Raw genomic sequence first — 24,234 nt, forward strand, 5'->3', positions numbered from 1 at the left:
CTAATTCCATTTGAAAGCTGTAGCACAAATTTTCTTTCTTTTCACAACCTATATGATTTGAAATAAAGTAACAACTAAATCAGTAGTTTTACTAAAAGTATACCATTAGGGTCTGCATTTAAAACTCTGAAAAATCAGTCATGACAAAACTATGTATTGGTTATAATACTAAAATAGTCCCAGATCGTGATTTGCTCCATTATGTATATTGTTTGTCATTTAATTTGGTCTCAGTTTTCATCACTTCTTATAATGAAAGCATATATATTTAAATGATAGATCATTTAAAAATATGGCTTTTTCTTTTTTAGCATATTTAGGAGTGTTACTAGCAATTCCCAAAATCTATTTGGATTGGAATCATGTTTCAGATTTTTTTCTATTGCTCATCAAAATGAAGACATGAATTTGATTACATTTTCCATCTATTAAGTAGTGGTATTTGTCTCTGTCACAGAGAAGGAAGAAGAGAGTTAGGGAGAAGGAATGAGAAATGAAACAGAAACCAAAATTTTGGAAGCAACTGTACCATAACTCACAAAATAGATAAACTGAACAAACAGTGAGCCTGAGTTCAGATTTTTTTTTTTTAACATTAGCTTACCAAGGCCGTATTTTTCAGGATGACAGAAGGACTGATTTAACTCTTAACATTGTAGACTTGTCCCAAGGATGAATTCATGAACTTTTCTAACAAATTGTCTGTTTTACCAAATCTCACCAATCCTGCCAGACTGCCCTTTTTGATACATTTATGAGACTGAAAAGATTGTGCTCTGCCTTGCAATTATGATAAAGTCAGCTTTTCATGAAAAATATGTTTTTCTTGGTGTCTTTATATGAAAACTAATAGGAAAAGAGGTAGAAGGGACAAAATCCCTTTGAGTGCAGAGGTTGTATAAATAAATTTTTTAAAGAAAAATGGCAAGAGGAACATAGCTATAGGAATTTGTGTAAACTATAGTTTGTCCAAATATTAACAGTAAGAATGACCTCTTAAAGAATGAAAATAAATTTAAAGTAATCAAATGGGAGAGAGTGTGAAAAACTGAAGGAGGGAGAAAAACCAAATGGGGAAAATATTCATGGAAATGAAAAGAAAACAAATTACATTTTAAAGTGGTTTTGACCAATTTATCATTTTTTTGTTATTATTTCCATATTTACATCAAATATTCACATGAAGATTATAGAAGGTAAAAGAGAGACAAAATACTTATACAGTTTCTTTGGAGGGGCAAGAAAAACAAAATCATGATGCTAGTTGCCCAGCAAAAGATTGTTTACTAATTCAGTTGAGATAAAGCTCAATGCTCATATTTGCATTAATCCAAACTTCAGGAAATAAAGAATTTGATAAGATTTCAGATCTCTAGAATAAAATGCATATACTTTGGAGACTGTATCAGATGCAAAAAGACCAGTATATCTGGAAGAGTGATCTAAAATGAATGATAAATACTCAGCTCACTCTTTAGGAAGAGTAGATATGGAATATATAGTCCTTTCGATATAAAAGTGATTTTAACCATTCCGGTAAAAGTAGAAGATGGAAGTGAGGTTCAGATTAAGATATAATAAAAGAGTTATTATTTATTGAGTATCTCCTGCATGCCAGGCAATGTTCAAGGAACTTTAAGTTATACCAGTTTTAATCCCACATAACACCGTCAGGTAATCTTATTGCCATTTTACAGATGAGGGAATTTGGTGTTAATCAATTTAAATATTGCTTATAATCCTATTACTCTGAATGCAGAATTTAAGGTCTTCATTTTACTCCAAGCTACTTTACAATATGCAAGCCTACAAATGGACAATAAGCTTAAGCACGTCCAATTTTTTCATTGTTATTAATTAAAATCAGCGTTGGACTAGATTGGAGTCAAAGTTATGCTATAATTGTCAATAAAACTCTTAATGTGGAAAGTATAGTAAGGTTTTTTTAAGAGTATAAAACAAATAGTGCTTGTTTATATGCAAACTGTCCTGAAGCATTTTAAAATCAGAGGCATGATGGCACTAATACTATTGTTACTAGCAGTATTACCACTACTGCTACTATCACTACCACCACCACAAAAAATAACTCAAAAAATTAATTATGATTACTACCATTTTATAGGTTAAGACACTGAAACTCCAGAGTTTATTAAATTCTTCATAATGCTCAGGAGGTAAGAGGCAAACCTAAGGTTAGGAGTCAGTTTAATCTTTCTGCAAATTCCATGTTATTCAGCTGTGCCATTTGCCTGTTTATATGTTACTTCACACATGGAATTGCATTTTTATATACATTTTATGTATGCTTTTTCTGAATTTATTTATTACAATTAGACAATGAAATGGTCAAATCAGATGTTAATCTTGCTTTTCTTTTTTAAAGATACAAAAGCTGAAGTTTCATTTTCAATGCAGGTGGTACAGCAAGAGACATCATATTCTAACCTAATCATGTTCTAACAAAGGTAGAGGCAGGAATAAAACTTCAAAAAGTTTTCTTGGACCACTGAAACTGCCTTTGAAGTTGCCATCCCTTTTCTCTGCCTCCAAACTCAATAGTTCATACTATTAAAATGTCTACTATACTGTCGTTTCTTTTTTTTTTTTTTTTCTCTTCTCTTTTGTCTTCTTTTATCTTCTCCTGTCCTCTCCTGTCTGGTCTTGTTCTGCCTTGTCTTGTCTTTCCTTCAAAATTTCCATTTTGCTAAGGAAAAGCATCCAGATTTCTAACACTGATTGACAAAAGTCTTCTCAAGCTGGTCCCTGACTAACACTCACACTTTGTCCTGATACATTCTCCCACTCATTTATTTAATGTACTCCAGCCATGTCTCTCTTTTTATTGTTCCCACACCATGCTAGGTTCATTTCCAACTTGTGCTGTGTATATTTGATTTTTTTTTCTGTCTAGAGTGTTATTCCCCTAATTTTACTATTGCTGGGAATTATTTTGTTATTCAAGTGATCAGAATTCCAAAGTGGGTCTTACAGGATAAAAATCAAGGTGAGAGGAGGGCTGGTTCATTCTTGAGGCTCCAGGGGAGAATCTGTTCTTTGTCTCTTCCAGCTTCTGGTAGATTCTGACATTCTTTGGTTTATGGCTTCATCACTCCAGTCTCTGCTTCTGTCCTCACATTGCCTTCTCTTCTTCCGTTGTCCACCCTCTCTCTGCATCCGTCTTATGAGAACACTTGTGATTACATTTATGGCCCACCCAGATAAACCAGGATAATCTCTCCATCTCTAGATTATTAATTACACCTGAAAGAACCCTCTTGTCATATAAAGTGATACATGGGGTCCAAGGATTAGGATGTGGATATTTGGGGTGAGGCTATTTTTCAGCCTACAACACGACAGTAGAAAAAATTCTGAGCTATTTGTATATTTATATTGAAAATGAATTAACAGAAAATAACTCTTAGAATTTTTCAAACTGTTCTAGTTAATATATGACTGCCCATCATAGATATCTCTAGTCTTTCTTCGTGCTAACCTTAAAGCTGAATTCACTACTTATCACATAAATGAAGAGATAATCAACTCTACAAAATATTAGTGATAAATATAGGTATTCTGAAGAGTTGTCATAAAATACATATGAGTAAATATATAAAATGTACATAAAAGAGTACATACATACACAATTTAACTTATTTTAATATATAAAAGTTAATTTAATTTAAATTCTATTTATATTTTTGTATTTCTCCATAAATTACTCTTTTTGCCATCCTTCACCAAACCTCATTTTCACCCTTGCACTTTTCTCAAATCAGTCTTCAATATCTCTTCTATTTTTTCAAAACATATTATATGTGTTCAAGTTCTCTCAATCCTAATAGATAGATCCAAAGATCAGTTGTTCTGTTTTCAGAGTGGGCTTATTAATTAAAATATTACTTGACCTACAATGCTTCTCTCCATAGATGATGAAGATAAATATGGGCTAATTATTTTGCCATAAAGATGTATGCTTTTTAAAATATTATGAAACAAGGATAAAAAAATTCCTACAAGAATTCAGATCACCTATTTAACTTTATAGGATAAAGTAAATCAGATTGGAATCAGACTCTTCTTCTAGAGTACTATATCTCAGAAACAAATTGAGACAAATATTTTCAGAGTTTTAAGGCAAAAAGATGACAATTGATGCTGTTTTTCAAGATTCTCTAGAAAAACAAACATTTAAATACATATATAAAATACATGTTATATAATTTATAATGTTATTTTATTGTGTTATAAGTATAATAATGTTATGATGTTATAGATATAACATATATCTATTATATACTCTATATAGTTTCTATACACATATGTATAATATATACATATTTTATATATATATATATATAAAGAGATTTATTATAAGGAACTGACTCACATGATTACAGAGGCTGAGAAGTCTGAAGATCTGCAGACTCAGGAGAGCTTATGTATACTGAGTCCAAAGCCTCAGAACCAGAATAGATGGTGTAAGTTCCAGAGAAAACCTTCAGGAAGAGCTGAGATTTCAGTTTGACTCCAAAGGCCAAAGAAGACCAATATCCTCTCTCAAAGCAGTTAGGTAGGAGGTATTCTGTCTTATTCATGGGAAGAGTGTCAGCCTATTTAGGCCTTTATCAGATTGGATGAGGCTTACCCATATCAGGGAAGGCAAATCTGATTTACCCAGTCTACCAATTCAAATGTTAATCTTATCTACAAACTTTCTCACAGACACACCCAGAATCATATTTGATCAAATATCCAGGTACCTCATTCTCCAGTCAAGTTGATACATAAAATCAACCCTCACAGTTGACTAAGAAATATATATCTAGCCAGGTCTTCACATACGTGTGATGGCAGAATAAGAACAATCTTAGAAATTCAAGGAAAAAATTACTATATGCTCTTCCTGAGATATTTATTTAAATAAGTACTTCAATAAATTGAGAAATAAATAACAATTAAAAACTCACTTTCTAATGGGTTCAGGAATTCACCAGTGAAGTCAGTAAAGCTGATGGATAGTGGAATAGTGGAAACTAATTCAAGCCCCCCAAATTTGTAAAAGACAAGACATGAAGCAAGAAAAAATATCAAAGAAAATAACTTGCATTAAAATTCAAAATTATTAAAATAGGCCAAAACAAAACAAAAGCACAAATGAAAACTACTGGTTAGAAGAGAGTAAAAGAATATTTCTTATATAAACTTGCTGGGTTATGAGGTAGAACAAATGTTCAGTAAATAATATATTATCTAAAATGATATATTGAGTAATTTTTAAACTTACTACTAGTAACAGTGGACTAACATAACTAATGATGGAAAAAAGATTGATATACAATTTACAATGAACCAAAGAAAAATAAATGGTAGGAAAGGAAATCTGATCAAGACAAAAATGAATAAATAAAAATGGCAACAATGGGAAGAGATAAAATAAACTGAGAAGAAAAAAAATATGCTGTCAAAAATAAGGCTAAGTCTTGTATCAGTAAGAGTAACTAAGAATGGAGTAGATAAATAGGATTTAACATTAATAAATCACATATTAGAATAAAAATATTGACTGCTTTGTTCCAAAAGGCTATATCCTTAAACCACTTAAGTGTATAGGGGCTGTGAAAAATAAGAAAATATATTTGAAAACAGTTTAACTATTTTAACATGAGACAAATAGAACATCATAGGAAAGATATTTTTATGCCCATTAATTAAAAATAAAATTTCACAAGCAAATCTAGGTACACATCTTAATTTTTCATGATTGATCCAATTACTTTCATGAACTTATATTAAGTACATTATTTAAAAACACAGAGACATTAAGTATGGATGGAAAATTGGTAACTATTATACATATAAGTGGACAAATGCCTTTTTCATTAATATATTAAAAACTTGCCTAAGTCAATTAAGAAAAATATTATTTTAGAAGAAAACATGAGTGAAGAGCATAAACAGTTACTTCATAATTTATTGGTCACAAAACAATTGTAAAATAAGTATTCAACATCAATGGTGATCAAATAAAAGAAAATAAAACACTGGGTACAAGAGCTTCAAGATGTCAGAAGAGAAAGACGTGGAGATCACCTTCCTCTCTACAAATACATCAGAAATACATCTACATGTGGAACAGCTCCTACAGAACACCTACTGAATGCTGGCAGAAGACCTCAGACCTCCCAAAAGGCAAGAAACTCCCCACATACATGGGTATGGCAAAAGAAAAAAGAAAAAAGCAGACAAAAGAATAGGGATGGGACCTGCACCAGTGAGTGGGAGGGAGCTGGAAGGAGGAAAGGTTTCCACACGCTAGGAAGCCCCTTCATGGGCAGAGACTTTGGGTGGCGGAGTGGGGGAGCTTCGGAGCCATGGAGGAGAGTGCAGCAACAAGGGTGTGGAGGGCAAAGCGGAGAGATTCCCGCACAGAGGATCGGTGCCGACCAGCACTCACCAGCCCGAGAGGCTTGTCGGCTCACCTGCCGGGATGGGTGGGGGCTGGGAGCTGAGGCTCAGGATTCGGAGGTTGGACCCGAGGGAGAGGACTGAGGTTGGCTGTGTGAACACAGCCTGAAGTGGGCTAGTGCGCCAGAGCTAGCCAGAAGGGAGTCTGGGAAAAAGCCTGGAGCTGCCGAAGAGACAAGAGACTTTTTCTTACCTCTTTGTTTCCTGGTGCGTGAGGAGAGGAGATTAACAGTGCCGCTTAAAGGAGCTCCAGAGACAATGCAAGCCCAGGTCACTATGCACACCACCCCTCCTGGGAGCCTGTGCAGCCTGACACTGCCAGGGTCCTGTGATCCAGGGACAACTTCCCTGGGAGAACACATGGTGCCTCAGGCTGGTGCAACGTCATGCTGGCCTCAGCCGCTGCAGGCTTGCCCTGCATCAGTACCCCTCCCTCCCCCCAGCCTGAGTGAGCCAGAGCCCCCGAATCAGCTGCTCCTTTAACCCTGTCCTGTCTGAGTGAAGAACAGATACCCTCAGGCAAAAAAAAAGTTTAACAAGGACCTAGAAGAACTAAAGAGCAAACAAATAGTGATGAACAACACAATAAATGAAATTAAAAATTCTCTACAAGGGATCAATAGAAGAATAACTGAGGCAGAAGAACAGATAAGTGACCTGGAAGATAAAATAGTGGAAATAACTACTGCAGAGCAGAATAAAGAAAAAAGAATTGAGGATGGTCTCAAAGACCTCTGGGACAACATTAAACTCACTAAGATTCGAAGTATAGGGGTCCCAGAAGAAGAGAAAAAGAAAGGAACTGAGAAAATATTTGAAGAGATTATAGTTGAAAATTTCCCTAATATGGGAAAGGAAATAGTTAATCAAGTCCAGGAAGCACAGAGTCCCATACAGGATAAATCCAAGGAGAAACACGCCAAGACACATATTAATCAAACTATCAAAAATAAAATACAAAGAAAAAATATTAAAAGCAGCAAGTGAAAAACAACAAGTACCACTCAAGGGAATCCTCGTAAGGTTAACAGCTGATCTTTCAGTAGAAACTCTGCAAGCCAGAAGGGAGTGGCAGGACATATTTAAAGTGATGAAGGAGAAGAACCTACAACCAAGATTACTCTACCTAACAAGGATCTCATTCAGATTTGATGGAGAAATGAAAACCTTTACAGACAAACAAAAGCTAAGAGAATTCAGCACCACCAAACCAGATTTACAACAAATGCAAAAGGAACTTCTCTAGGCAGGAAACACAAGAGAAGGAAAAGACCTATAATAACAAACCCAAAACAATTAAGAAAATGGTAATAGGAACATACATATTGGTAATTACCTTAAATATAAATAAATTAAATGCTCCAACCAAACGACATGGACTGGCTGAATGGATACAAAAACAAGACCTGTATATATGCTGTCTACAAGAGACCCACTTCAGACCTAGGGACACATAGAGACTGAAAGTGAGGGGATGGAAAAAGATATTCCATTCAACTGGAAATCAAAAGAAAGCTGGAGTAGCAATTCTCATATCAGACAAAATAGACTTTAAAATAAAGACTATTAGAAGAGACAAAGAAAGACACTACATAATGATCAAGGGATCGATTCAAGAAGAAGGTATAACAATTGTAAATATTTATGCACCCAACATAGGAGCACCTCAATACATAAGGCAAATGCTAACAGCCATAAAAGGGGAAATCGACAATAACACAATCAAGGTAGGGGACTTTAACGCCCCACTTTAACCAATGGACAGATCATCGAAAATGAAAATAAATAAGGAGACACAAGCTTTAAATGATACATTAAACAAGATGGACTTAATTGATATTTATTGGACATTCCACCCAAAAAATACAGAATACACATTCTTCTCAAGTGCTCATGGAACATTCTCCAGGATAGATCATATCTTGGGTCACAAATCAAGCCTTGGTAAATTTAAGAAAATGGAAATCATATCAAGTATCTTTTCCAAACACAAGGCTATGAGACCAGATATCAATTACAGGAAAAAATCTGTAAAAAAATACAAACACATGGAGGCTAAACAATACACTACTTAATAACCAAGAGGTCACTGAAGAAATCAAAGAGGAAATCAAAAAATGCCTAGAAACAAATGACAATGAAAACACAATGATCCAAAACCTATGGGATGCAGCAAAAGCAGTTCTAAGACGGATGTTTATAGCAATACAATCCTATCTTAAGAAACAAGAAACATCTCAAAGAAACAACCTAACCTTACACCTAAAGAAATTAGAGAAAGAAGAACAAAAGAACCCCAAAGTTATCAGAAGGAAAAAAAAAATCATAAAGATCAGATCAGAAAATAAATGGAAAAGAAATGCAGGAAATGATAGCAAAGATCAATAAAACTAAAAGCTGGTTTTTTGAGAAGATAAACAAAATTGATAAACCATTAGCCAGACTTATCAAGAGAAAAAGGGAGAAAACTCAAGTCAGTATAATTAAAAATGAAAAAGGAGAAGTAACAACTGACACTGCAGAAATACAAAGGATATTGAGAGATTACTACAAGTAACTCTGTGCCAATAAACTGGAGAACCTGGAAGCAATGGACAAATTCTTAGAAATGCACAACCTGCCGAGACTGAACCAGGAAGAAATAGAAAATATGAACAGACCAATCACAAGCACTGAAATTGAAACTGTGATTAAAAATCTTCCAACAGACAAAAACCCAGGACCAGATGGCTTCACAGGCAAATTCTATCAAACATTTAGAGAAGAGCTAACACCTATCCTTCTCATACTCTTCCAAAACATAGCAGAGGGAGGAACATTCCTAAACTCATTCTACGAATCCACCATCACCCTGATACCAAAACCAGACAAAGATGTCACAAGAAGGAAAACTACAGGACAATATCACTAGTGAACATAGATTCAAAAATCCTGAACAAAATACTAGCAAACGGAATCCAACAGCACATTAAAAGGATTATACACCATGATCAAGTGGGTTTTATCCCAGGAATGCAAGGATTCTTCAATATATGCAAATCAATCAATGTGATACACCATACTAAAAAATTGAAGGAGAAAAAGCATATGATCATCTCAATAGATGCAGAGAAAGCTTTCGACAAAATTCAACACCCATTTATGATTACAACCCTCCAGACAGTAGGCATAGAGGGAACTTTCCTCAACATAATAAAGGCCATATATGACAAGCCCACAGCCAACATCGTCCTCAATGGTGAAAAATTGAAACCATTTCCGCTAAGATCAGGAAAAAGACAAGGTTGCCCACTCTCACCACTATTATTCAAGATAGTTTTGGAAGTTCTAGCCACAGCAACAAGAGAAGAAAAGGAAATAAAGGAATCCAAATCAGAAAAGAAGAATTAAAGATGTCACTGTTTGCACATGACATGATGCTATACATAGGGAATCCTAAAGATGATACCAGAAAACTACTAGAGCTAATCAATGAATTTGGTAAAGTAGCAGGATACAAAATTGATGCAAAGAAATCTCTGGCATTCCTATACACTAAGGATGAAAAATCTGAAAGTGAAATTAAGAAAACACTCCCATTTACCATTGCAACAAAAAGGATAAAATACCTAGGAATAAACCTACCTAAGGAGACAAAAGACCTGTATGCAGAAAATTATAAGACACAGGTGAAAGAAATTAAAGATGATACAAATAGATGGAGAGATATACCATGTTCTTGGATTGGAAGAATCAACATTGTGAAAATGACTCTAATACCCAAAGCAATCTACAGATTCAATGCAATCCCTATCAAACTACCACTGGCATTTTTCACAGAACTAGAACAAAAAATCTCACAATTTGTATGGAAACACAAAAGACCCCGAATAGCCTAAGCAATATTGAGAAAGAACAATGGATCTGGAGGAATCAGGCTCCCTGACTTCAGACTATACTACAAAGCTACAGTAATCAAGACAATATGGTACTGGCACAAAAACAGAGATATAGATCAATGGAATAGGAAAGAAAGCCCAGAGATAAACCCATGCACCTATGATCACCTTATCTTTGATAAAGGAGGAAAGAATATACAGTGGAGAAAAGATGGCCTCTTCAATAAGTAGTGCTGGGGAAACTGGACAGCTACATGTAAAAGAATGAAATTAGAGCACTCCCTAACACCATACACAAAATTAAACTCAAAATGGATTAAAGACCTAAATGTAAGGCCAGACACCATCAGACTCTTAGAGAAAAGCATAGTAGAACACTGTATGATATAAATCACAGCAAGATCCTTTTTGACCCACCTCCTAGAGAAATGGAAATAAAAACAAAAGAAAACAAATGGGACCTAATGAAACTTCAAAGCTTTTGGACAGCAAAGGAAACCATAAACAAGATGAAAATACAACCCTCAGAATGGGAGAAAATATTTGCAAATGAGGCAACTGACAAAGGATTAATCTCCAAAACATACAAGCAACTCATGCAGCTCAATATCAATAAAACAAACAACCCAATCCAACAATGGGCAAAAGACCTAAACAGACATTTCTCTAAAGCGGATATAAAAATTGCCAACAAACACATGAAAGAATGCTCAACATCACTAATCATTAGAGAAATGCAAATCAAAACTACAATGAGATATCATCTCACACCAGTCAGAATGGCCATCATCAAAAAATCTACAAACAATAAATGCTGGAGAGGGTTTGTAGAAAAGGGAACTCCCCTGCACTGTTGGTGGGAACGTAAATTAATACAGCCACTATGGAAAACAGTATGGAAGTTCCTTAAAAAACTAAAAATAGCACTACCATACGACCCAGCAATCCCACTACTGGGCATATACCCTGAGAAAACCATAATTCAAAAAGAGTCATGTACCAAAATGTTCCTTGCAGCTCTATTTACAATCGCCAGGACTTGGAAGCAACCTAAGTCTCCATCAACAGATGAATGGATAAAGAAGATGTGGCACATGTATACAATGGACTATTACTCAGCCATAAAAAGAAATGAAATTGAGTTATTTGTAGTGAGGTGGATGGATCTAGAGTCTGTCATACAGAGTGAAGTAAGTCAGAAAGAGAAAAACAATTACCGTATGCTAAGGCATTTATAGAATTTAAACAAATAAAATAAAATAATGGCACTGATGAACCTAGTTTCAGGGCAGGAATAAAGATGTAGACATAGAGAATGGACTCAAGGACATGGGGTGGGAGGAGGAAGCTGGGGTGAAGTGAGAGTAGCATTGACATATATACACTACCGAATGTAAAATAATTAGCTAGTGGTGGGAAGCAGGAGCATAGTACAGGGAGATCAGCTCGGTGCTTTGTGGTGACCTAGAGGGGTGGGATTAGGGAGGATGGGAGGGAGGCTCAAGAGGGAGAGGATATGGGTACATATGTATGCATATTGCTGATTCATTTTGTTGTGCAACAGAAAGTAACACTGTATTGTGAAGCAATTATTCTCCAATAAAGATGTTTAAAAATATAAATAAATAATTTAATTACTTACTTAATTAAAATGAGCCCCTAAACTTGGAAAAAAAATGAAATAAGGATGATATTTATAGATTGTTTTGTCTATAGCTTTAAAGTTTTTATGAAAACCCCTTTTATTCCATTTTGAAATCATAGATAGTGGTTAAGTGATATTGTGTTCATTTCCTACATCTGCCATAAAATAGTATCACAAACTGAGTGACTTGAAACAACAGAACTTTATTCTCTCAGTTTTGGAGTCTAGAAGTCTGAAATCAAGGTTTTGGCAGGGCCAGGATCCCTCTGAAAACTATAGGGGAGGATCTTTCCTTGCCTCTTCCTAGCTTCTAGTGGTGATCCTTGGTTTATGTTTGCATAACTCCAATCTTTACTTCAGTCATCACACGGTATTCTTCCTGTGTGTCTCTGTCTTCTCCTGTTCTTACAGAAGGACACCAGTTATACTGGAGTCGGGCCCAACCTACTCCAGTATTACCTCATCTGAATGTGATCACACCTGCAAAGACTCTGTTTCTACATAAGGTTACATTCACACCTTCTGAGGATTAAGATTTCAACATATCATTTGCAGGGATACAGTTCAATCCACAACAGTTATTAACTTTTTTCTTGCATCTGTAAGATACAAAAATGTCTTTAATGACTATATTATATACAAAAATACACTTTAAATGGAAAAATATTAGTGTAGAAAAAAGGTCACTTTATAATATAAAATATAAATTCATCAGGAAGATACAAAAGTTATAGTTTATCTCATAAAATAGATGAATTTATATGATTTTGTTTATGAGTTTTTCAATCCTTTGAAATTTGTTGATGCTTTGTGGCCAACATATAGTCAATTTTTATAAAAATGTTTATGTGTATTTGAATTGTATGTGTATTGTATACATATTAGATATAGTGATCTCTAGCTGTTATTTACATCAAATGTGCTAATCAGGTTTTTAAATTATCTATATTCGTATAGATTTCTTTCTCCTGATTGATTATTCTGTCAGTTACTGAGAGATATTTGTTATAACATCATTAAAATTATGAATTTGTCTATTTTCCACTTATCTTTTGAGTTATATCAATTTTTGTTTTATATATTTTGCATACATGTTTAGAATTATTGTATAGGCCTGTGAATTGATTCATTAATATGAAATGCCCCTCTATATCTCTAGCAATGCTTCTTGTCTTAAAGTGCATGTTCTCTGATATTAGTATGGGAGCACCGGCTTCCTTTTTATTTATTTATTTATTTATTTATATTAGAGTATAATTGCTTTACAATGTTGTGCTAGTTTCTGCTGTAGAACAAAGTGAATCAGCTATATGTATACATATATCCCCTCCCTCTTGAGCCTCCCTCCCACGCCCCCTCTTTCCACCCCTCTAGGTCTTCACAGAGCACCAAGCTGAGCTCCCTGTGCTATACAGCAGCTTCCCACTAGCTATTTTACACATGGTACTGTATATATGTCAGTGCTACTCTCTCAATTCGTCCCACCCTCCCCTTCCCCCACTGTGTTCACAAGTCTGTTATCTACGTCTGTGTCTCTTTTCCTGCCCTGCAAATAGGTTCATCAGTACCATTTTTCTAGATTCCATATATATGTGTTAATATATGATATTTGTTTTTCTGACTTACTTCACTTTGGATGACAGACTCTAGGTCCGTCGACATCTCTACAAATGACCCAATTTCATTCCCTTTTATGGCTGAGTAATATTCCATTGTATATATGTACCACATCTTCTTTATCCATTCATCTGTCGAAGGACATTTAGGTTGCCTCTATGTGTGGCTGTTGTAAATAGTGCTGCAATGAATATTTGGGTATGTGTATCTTTTTGAATTATGTTTTTCTCAGGGTATATACCCAGTAGTGGGATTACTGGGTCATATGGTAGTTCTACTTTTAGTTTTTTAAGGACCTCCATACTGTTCTCCAAAGTGGCTATATCAATTTACATTCCCACCAACAGTGCAAGAGGGTTCCCTTTTGATTAATATTTATAAAGTCCATCTTTCTCCAAGATTTTATTTTCAAACATTCTTTATCTTCATATTTAAGATGTGCCTCTTTTAGGCAATAATTTTAAATTCAGTTTTAAATGTAGATTCCATCCTGCAGACTGAGAACAATTAAAGCATCTATAGGATTCACTAAATAAAACAAAATATACTGGTTTGAGAGCATGGTTGTATGAGATAAAGATGAATTGCTCGATACTTATTCAAATACTGTTGTCTCTGGTGACAGAGAAATTTGATTTCTTTTAAGTAGTAATGAGTCATTTAGTAACAACATAATATGAGATTTTATGAATATCTATATTATTGTGAATATAGGCAGTGAGATAAAATTGGTGCCATTGAGACAAGTTAAGAACTATTGCAGTGAGATCAGGAGTGGTCCTATTTTTATTAATACACACTTACAATGATTATGATCCCTGTTAATAATGTAAAAGTAGAAGGACAGAAGAAGTGATCAATAAATTCATTCTGACAAGGAAACAGAAAGGGATGTGTTATATCTATAGATTTTTTCTTTAAATATTTAGGGACTTGTGTTGAAATGATGGTTTTGAATATGGTAAGCAAAAGGTTTTGAGTTCAGTTTTAGTCTGGTTAATGTTGATTGTGGGCTTACCACAAACAAACAAACCAAAAGTGCAGATCAAGCAAAGTTAAGTGTATTGGACTTCCTACAGTATGGGAGTACACCACCTTAACCCTTAAGGGAGCCTCAGTGTTGCCTCAAATCAAGGAAATAAGAGAAGGATATTTATAGGATTTTAGGATGCGGGCTGTAATATTTTAAGGTGACTGAGATTTTGCGACAGTTTATGGTATAGTAGTTTTAGGTTGGTGGGCATAAAGAAGAGAAGTCTTAAAGCAAATGCAATGAAGAGGCTGAATGAACGTAAATGTCTAGTTCATTCACGGAAGTTAATGTAGTTCACTAGATGTAATTCTCATTATTTTAGTACTTCCTCCAGGTGGATGCTGGTTCTCTGGCAAAAACAAAACAAACAAACTAAAAAGAGCAAATACAAATAGAAGCAAATATACACATAAAAAGCAAACACGAACAAACAAAAAACCTGCACATGTTATTTTAGAAAGCAAATGCCTCCAATTATCAGAACTGACACATTTTTTTAAAAACCAGATTTATCTTCCTCTGTTGAAGAGATGTCCTAGAACAGAGAGAAGCCATGTGAACCCCAGAAAAGAGACACCTGAATTGGGAGCAAGCACTAATGGGGGAATAACAATGGAAAATAGCTCTAGGCACTGGGGGAATTCTGTAATACTTAACTATGTATTTAATGTCTGCTTTCTCCCATTTGATTCTCAGGTACAGATTTAATGAATAGACAGGTTGAATTGAAAGTTACAGGGCTTGATTTTGAGAAGATAGAATGTTCTAACCTTTCCTGACCAATTCAATTTTTTTGTGTGTGTTCACTATTGTCTGGCCTTCTACACTATAGTTAGTCCCATAATATATTGCCCTGTTCTAAAATGCAACCATGAAGGAAAAATGACCCGTCATGCTTTATGATTTCTTTATTGTTAAGTGTGAATGATTTTTTAAAAAAACGCTTTTCTGATGGAAGTATAACACATTTTTTCATAGCCTAATATGAGGGGTTCAAAAATTTTAATTACACAAGAGAGTGGCATATCACTTCAAGATTAATATGGCAAATATTATTCATTCTTCAAAGTAACTATGTTTAAAATGGAGACATTTATTTGTTTGTTTTTACTTGTTAAATCATTAAGAAATAAATCTTTTAATGATCTCAAAATGTCAAAATTATCAGAGATAATCACCCCAGAAGACATTAACTTTGGTGTACCTCACCTCCATTTGGTCATGGGGTCTGGAAGAGAAATAAGCAAATCTCCAAATATATCCAGATTAAATTATTGTGGAGTTCTGGTGAGAACAATTTAGCCACTAGCTCCATATCTTACTGGGAGAGAGCTGCTTTGCCATTCCAGTCCTATAGTCTTTATCTTTAAAATGCAAGTAGTAGTGTGAATGACACTGAGCCCTGGAACATTTTCTGATGATGCTTATAAGATCCTAGCTTCCAAATACTTTTCCTCACTTCCATGCTAAACCCAAGTTCACCGACCAATGGCTAGTAAACTAAGTCCTGCTGCATGTGCATCCTGTTCCACAATTCACAAAACCTCAGTTTCCACATACCTTCTGAGAGTTTGAAGAGTGAATAATTCTCAATACACAACTAAACCTCGACTGACCTTCCCCAGCCAACCCTAGACAATCTGTATGGTAATTATTCTTTCAGAAAATCATCTTGCACTGTTTACACATTGCAAAGCTTTTAATAAAGGCTTAAAATAATTGATTTTGAGTTGTTTTTTCTCCTCCCACAGATTTCGTGTTTGGGAAATATTGATAAGGATAGGACATGCCAAAGACCCTTTGTTATTTCCATTATTATGGGCCTTTATGCCTGGAAAGCTGGATACCTTCTTCCCCTGTCTGGTGCTCTGCGCTTTTGTGTTAGAGTGCTGCTCAAGCCTTTATATCATCATCATCATCATCATCATCAACATCATCATTCTTGAATGAGAATCTTGTACTTGTTTTTGTCACTGTTAGAACCTTTAAGGGGAGGCAAGAGTACAAGCATTTGATTAGGGGGTGCTTACTTGTGTTTTTCATTTCCCACCACTGGAAGGCAACAGACAACTGTCAGTTGGAAAGCTCACAGCAAGCTGGTACCCTATTTGTACACGTGCCTATACCCCCAATTATTTGAATATTTCAAGAAAATTATTAAGAAAATTAATAATTAAAGTAACAATTTTGAGGAACTTTTGATATAAGCAAATTTGTTCAATTGAGAGAGGCCTTAAGACAAAATTGGTAGAAACCCTCATTTAATATCATTGATTTTGAGAATATAGATATGCGTTGGTTTAATATGTTGATGAAGATTACATAGCCAGATCTATCTAAAAGATAGATAACTTAAGAGAGAGATTACTTTATTTAAATAAGCTTTAATAAGTCTCTTCTGTGTGAGTCAGTGTGTGTGTGTGTGTATATAGATTTCATTTGTGTCTAAAGTAAGCTCCCTCTTAATTTTCCTGTGTGTGTGTGTGTGTGTGTGTGTGTGTGTGTGTGTGTGTGTGTTCTTCTTCCATTCTTTTTTCCTTCTCTCTGGATATTTTCAATATTAATCAAATTTTGTTTTTGTTATTATTGGTGAGATCTAAGAATAGCTAGTCTAGATACACATTTAGGAGTTTCTTAAAGACTTAAAGCAAAATTATTATACTGCATTTCTTTTGCTTAAAAAAGCAGTATATGTTAAATTATTTAGCTGCATGTGTAAGTGAGTAATTCCCTTGTTCACTAGTTACTAGCTGAGAAAAGAGCTCATTCTAACTAAGAAGAGTACTTCTAAGTATGGTCTACAGAGTCATTGCACTTCAGTTTATATACACCTATAAATTATATTAATAAAAATTTTTTGTACTATTCCTTTTAAACATATGAATCTTTAGACAAATTAACATTATTTAATTGTATTGATTTAAATATTTCTGTCTCCTTCTGTACCTTATTAGGTAAAATTAATGTCAACTCAATATTCTAATGTATATAACACTAGGATTAAACTTATCATTTACTTTTAATAAATTTCCTACATTGGTTTTTGAGAGTCAAATGAGATGTCATTGTTTTGACAAATATTTAAGATATTGAATATAAAAAATTGTATTCAAATAAACTTGTAAAAATGGATGTCTTTAAAAGAGGTTAATCTCATAAATAAATTCTTAAAATATTACAGATAGAGTTTAATGTATTGGTTTCAATTATAATTTCCATATTTTAATTAAATTTAAGACATTAGACTAACATTAAATTGAGCAACTGAACATTTTCAAAGTAAGAAAAAATTATAAACCTCAGTGATTAAACTTTTCACTTACCCTATTCTTATACATTGTAGAATATACAAATGACTTTTGGTAATGTGTATAATATGTGTATTTATCTTTCTCGCCACCTTAAGATTTGTAAAGTTGATATAAAATATATGCTCACGAAGATAAAGAATCAGGGAGTTGGTGATTTTCTATCTTCTAGTCTTCTCTGTGTCTCTGGAAGAAACAAGAATTGATTTTGTTTTTTGGTTGCACCGTATGGCTTGTGGGATCTTACTTCCCCGACTACGGATCAAACCCACAACCTCAGCAGTGAAAGCACGGAGTCCTAACCACTGGACAGCCAGGGAATTCCTGCAGATGTGTTATATTTATTTTTTTTAAAGATTTTTTTTTGATATGGACCATTTTTAAAGTCTTTATTGAATTTGTTACAGTATTGCTTCTGTTTTGGTTTTCTGTCTGCAAGGCATGTGGGATCTTAGCTCCCCAACCAGGGATCAAACCCGCACCCTCTGTATTGAAAGGCGAAGTCTTAACCACTGGACCACCAGGAAAGTCCCTGCAGATGCCTTTTAAACAGTTGCCTTCATCAAATGGATTTGCTTTCTTTGTTAGGACTAGGGAGGATATGTGGAGGATTACAGAGATATTTCAGAGTCTATTAATGTTGCTACTTCATGTGTTCCTTAGCAGAGTAATCTATGTATTTTATGCGGCCCAGTGTCTTAAATGCTTCTATGTAACTGCTAACTCAAGAAATGATTCCCACCAACATAAAACATCCAAACTCCAAGTCTTAGCTGGCCCCCAAGAATCTTAGCTTACAAATGTTCCTCCTTACCATTTTTTCCTAAATGTAAATTAAGTAGTCAGTGGGTGTTAAACTAAGGTCCAAACTTCCTGTTCCTACATGATTAACATAACTCACTTTTCCCATACTTTCCAGCACTCTGAATAGTGAACAATTTTCAGAGCAAAGCTAACCTTTGAGTGACCAACCCCCCCATCAGCCTTGTAAAATCTTTCAGCTACTTGCTCTCTGCAGAACACTCATTTCAAGTTGCTCTCCCCGTATTGCAGCATTCTTAATACATTCTTGAGTTAATGACTTTTGGTTGCTTTTTTGTTCTTCCTCTGTAATAATTACCTTACAGAGTTGTAAATATAAAATATGTATACAAATTATTTATCACAGAACAGGCTTCACAAGGATATCTTCCATAAATTGTAGTAGTACTGATACTGCCAATAATTAAAACAATATTTAAAGCCTGATTTCATTGGATGATGATGATGGTGATGGTGATGATGATGATGATGATGATGATGATACTGATGAAGCCTAGGAAAGGAAAACATCAAATAACTGGGTAGCAACTCAGAACAATCAAAATGGAACAGTGAACTTTTTGAGAATAGACCAAACCCAAAAATGGGCAACATTGTCAGCAGTAAATTGAATGTAAAATATCAGATTACTTTAGAGACTTCAAATTATTATTTTCATTAGTAATATCGTAGTCTTAAAGATTTCAGGTCATTGTTTCTATACTGATACTCATCTCCAAATTGCTTGCAGAGTGAATTTATAGGTTTCTTGTTAGAGATTTCTATGTCAAACCTCTAGAAACAAACCAGATGATTTCCTGCCGTATAAGCCTCTGACATTAAGGTAGAAATAACAGGAGAGCAATTTTTTCCCTCACTATAACAGGGAAAGTCTAAAAATGTGTAGTCATAACAACAGAGCAATTTTTTCCCTCACTATAACAGGGAACATCTAAAAATGTGTAGTCTTGTCCCTTGATACCAAGTTTTGTAGTATTAAGTGAAGGACTTCCACATTTTTGAGAAAATGCTTAGATTCAGTGAACAGATTCATTTTTAAAGTACTCAGGGAAACTTAGTATATGAAATTCCAAACCACTGAAAAGCCAACCTTGCCTTGAGGGCAAGGACCCATTAACACTTGTTCAGGGTCCTCTTCTCTTCCCAGGAGAAGATCAGACTTGGCAAATAAAAAAAATCAGTGGTCATTAATTTTTTGCATTTGTAAGAGGAGTTGCTTCTGAACATTATTCTTAACCCAAGCCACTTGAGATTCAGATTTCTTAAGTGAATTGACATTTAGTCTTATAGCCAGAGTCTTTACAGAACTGTACACTAGTTCACATTTTAGAGAGGCTGGATCTGTTCTTAGTGGATTTCCCTCTTGACTTCAAGAGGTAAAGAGGGTTAAAATTTCCTAGGGCAAGCAGCTTCTAAAGGATATCTTTTGTAATATGATTGCCCAGACTTTTACTGGGAATTGTTTCCCATATCTCTTTGTATTATAAATTAATTGACCCACATATCTAAATGGTTCAGTTAAGTCAAATTATTCAAATTACTCAGATAAAGTTGTTGCAATTTAACTTTTATAAAATCCATGCTTGCACCATATTAAACAATAAGGTATTTGTTTATAATATATGTAATAAATTTTTTAGGTTTTGTGATGCCAACAACTTTTGTCAGCTTCTCTCTTATATGACTATAATTAAATACCTCCTTTTTTTGTAAATACATGCTATTCTTCCATTGAAAGACTGAGTTTTTTTCCCTCCATCTTTGAATGTAGGCTGACCTTAGTAACTTGCTTGACCAATGGAGTCAGCAGAAGTGCCAGTGTAGCTAGGTCATAAGAAGTTTCACAACTTCTGCCTGGACCTTTCAGAATGTTTTTTCTAGGAAAACTTGTACTAAGAAACGTAAGTGAGCATGTAAAAAGTTATAATACCTCAGGCCATGTGGAGAAGCTAAGGAACATCCAGACACTAAACATATGAGTTCAAGAAATCATCTTTTAAGTGGTTCCTTTAGCCTTAGCCACACTAGCTGATGTTATTTGGATCAGAGATAAACTACCCATAAAAAAAAAATTCCTAATTCCTGAGTTCACAAAATTATGAGCAAAATAACATAGTTATATTAAGTCAATAAATTTGGGGGTAGGTTTAATGAAATTGATAACTGGAAGAGAATTTAGTAGGTGAAATTTGTTTAATTCTACAACAAAAACTTAAAACAAGTTCTATTGCTCTGAGATGGTTAATCAGATATTGGAAGCACTTCAAGGATACTTTTGATGATTATTTTGAAGGTAAGTAAGGAAATTTTGGTAATACTGTCACCTGTGGTAGTATGGAAAAAGAAAGAACAAATAATAAACTTTTGTTCTGGCTGGGGAAATTTTCAGGCAGTATCTAGAAGGTTCCAATTATCTCTTCAAGATGGCTGTGATAAAATAGAGAAGAGAGATTAATTTAATAAAGAACTGTTCAGATTTTGAGCAGAATTTAGGGGAAATATGAAGGACTCATGACTTTCTGATTTTGGAAATAAAACCAGTTTTAATCTCCAGTACCTCTTAGCTAAAGATTCCCAAGGTAAGAAATGGTCTCAAGGAAAGAATCAAATCTAGTGTGGTACCAATAAAAGCTGGCTTCAGGGTCATTTCACATGGCATGGCTCTAAGATGCTATGTTGATACCTCACAAAGATTTAAGGTCATACCTATTAGGTCTTCTAAGAGTCTTACAGGAGTATTCTAGACCTGTTCTGCCATAAGAGTGCATCTAAGAATCTTAAGGGCATGCCACATTGACACTTTCAGCTAGAGAAAAATACTTGGAAGAATCTTAAAGGGAAATAATGCACAGCAACTTGACTTTTGAGCCAAGGTATAGCAAGGCCTAACTTGGAAAGAAATGTCGATATGATTTTCATATAATGGAATAGATTAAAATCTGATTTGCTATAAGCTCACAAAGTCTTAAACATTATATCAGCTTAGACTGAAAGGAATGGAGATCATATAAAATTCAAAGAGGTATTTGAGCCCTTAAACTGCATGAAACAATCTGAAAAGCTTATTTCATTATGAACATAGTCTATTTCTTATGGAAAAGAAGGTCAGAACCAAGACCTCAGAATGTGGAACAAAGAGAGAGAGAAAATTATTGCCAGAACCCTAACAATGAAATTGGAGACATGGATCAAGTTGGAGTGACTGTAAAGGATAAAATATCCTCTTTATGATGGAGAATTAGAAAGAAGCTAACATACATACAGACACCAACCAAGTGAGTGAAAAAGCCATCTTGGAAGTGGGTCATCTAGCCCGAGTCATGCCACCTGATGCCACATGAATTAGAAACAAACTGGCTAGCTAAGCACTCTCTGATTGCCTGATCCACAAAATTGTAAGCAAAGTAAAATAGTTATTTTAACCCATTTCAGATTTGGAGTAATTTATTATACATCAGTAGACAAATACATAATTGGAGCTTCCCTTTCTTTACTACATTTATATAATTAATATGAATTTGAATTAATCTAGGTTTTCTCTTTTGAATCAGAATAAGAGACTGTTAATAAATCATAACTGCAATCCTTAACACCCTTCAGGGCTTCACAGCATAAGCAAAGTTAATTATTATATGTTCTTGAAAAAAGTGGTATTAAATAAAAGAGCTCCTTGAACTTCTGCCTTTGAGAGGATATTCTTGCCATATTTATTGGTAGTTAACTCTTATCATCCTAAAGATAGGCTTTTTGATAGGTCATTTTGAAATATAATAATCATTCAAAACAGGAATTCAGTGGTTACTATGTTTCAGGCAGTTTTAAGTGCTTTTTATGTAGAATATAGTATTTTCCTCACAATAACACTTGTTGGCTTTACTATTGTTGGCAATTGAGTTTCTTGGGGTAGACTAGCAAGAAGGATGTTATAAGGGACTGCTCTTGGGATCAACATCTCTGAAAGTAAAAAGAATGAAACAAAAGTGAAGAGGGGGAGATGACTTTTGATGCACTTCCACCAGCAGTTGGTCCACATCATGGAGAGCTCTGGGTTGACTTTTAGTCAGATCAATCCAATGTTTTCAGACCCAATTGTAATTGTTTGTTATAATTATTTATGAATTCCCAATTAACTTGATGAGGCCAAGCAGCATAAAACTTATCAAAAAATTGATATGTCCCTACCCCCAAAAAAGAAAGAAAATTATAGAATAGTATCTTTCAGGATCATAAATGCAAAGGTTCATAACAAAATATTAGCAAAAAAAATCCAGTAGTATTTTAAAGGATAATACATATGACTAAGTTGAGTTTCTTCCAGAGTATGCAAGTGAAAAGAAACATTAAATATCAGATTTGTGATTTTATAATATCTTCAATATACTGGTTTACAAAATTTTTAATGTTTTTGTAAAATTGCTTTCAATGTTCAAAGTTGACAACCTACTTGTAATAAATTTGAAATTATTATTACTTTTTAAAGTTTCTTTTTAATTTAAGAAAACTGGATGAAGTTCTCTCTAAATAAATTTTTGGATATTCAAGAGGTATTATATTTTAAGTTTATTACCATTATTTTTGTTTTCAGATACTTTACAGCTAGTATGAGTGCAGACTGCATTCTTGTGCATAAAAATGTAGTTGAAAAGACAGGGTCATTGTCATGATATTCTTATTCCACTGTTTTGTTTTTTTTTGTCTTCCAGTTTTATTGAGATATAATTGACCTACAGGACTGTATGAGTTTAAGGTGTACAACATAATGATTTGATTTACATATATCGTGAAACTATTATCACAATAAGTTTAGTGAACATCCATCATCTCATATAGATACAGAAGTAAAGAAATTTAAAATAAAATTTTCTTGTCATAAGAACTCTTAAGATTTACTCTCTTAACAACTTCCATGTATAACATACAGCAGGGTTAATTTTATTTATTATGTACATTACATCCCTAGTATTTATTTATTTTAATATTGGAAGTTTGTACCTTTTGACTCTCTTCATCCAATTCCCATTCTTCCCCAACTCATGCCTCTGGTAACCACAAATCTGGTCTCTTTTTCTATGAGTTTATTCTTTTGCTTGTTTGGTTGTTTTTGAAGTATTGGGTTGGCCAAAAAGTTTGTTTGGGGTTGTCTGTAACATCTTAAGGAGAAACCCGAACAGATTTTGATAATTAACCTACAACACTATGTTAGTTCCTGGTACACAACATAATGATTTGATATTTCTAAACATCTCAAACTGATCACCATGATAACTCTAGTTACAATATGTAACCATACAAAGATATTACATGGTTATTGACTATATTCCCCACACTGTACTTTTCACAACTGTGACTCATTTATTTTACAACTGTAATTCTGTACTTCTTACTCTCCCTCACCTATTTCCTTCCTCCCCAACCCCAAACCCCTCTGGCAATCAACTCTTTGTTCTCTGTATCTATAAC

The sequence above is a fragment of the Pseudorca crassidens genome, chromosome 5 (assembly GCF_039906515.1).
Source record: "Pseudorca crassidens isolate mPseCra1 chromosome 5, mPseCra1.hap1, whole genome shotgun sequence".
NCBI classification, from domain to species: Eukaryota; Metazoa; Chordata; class Mammalia; order Artiodactyla; family Delphinidae; genus Pseudorca; species Pseudorca crassidens.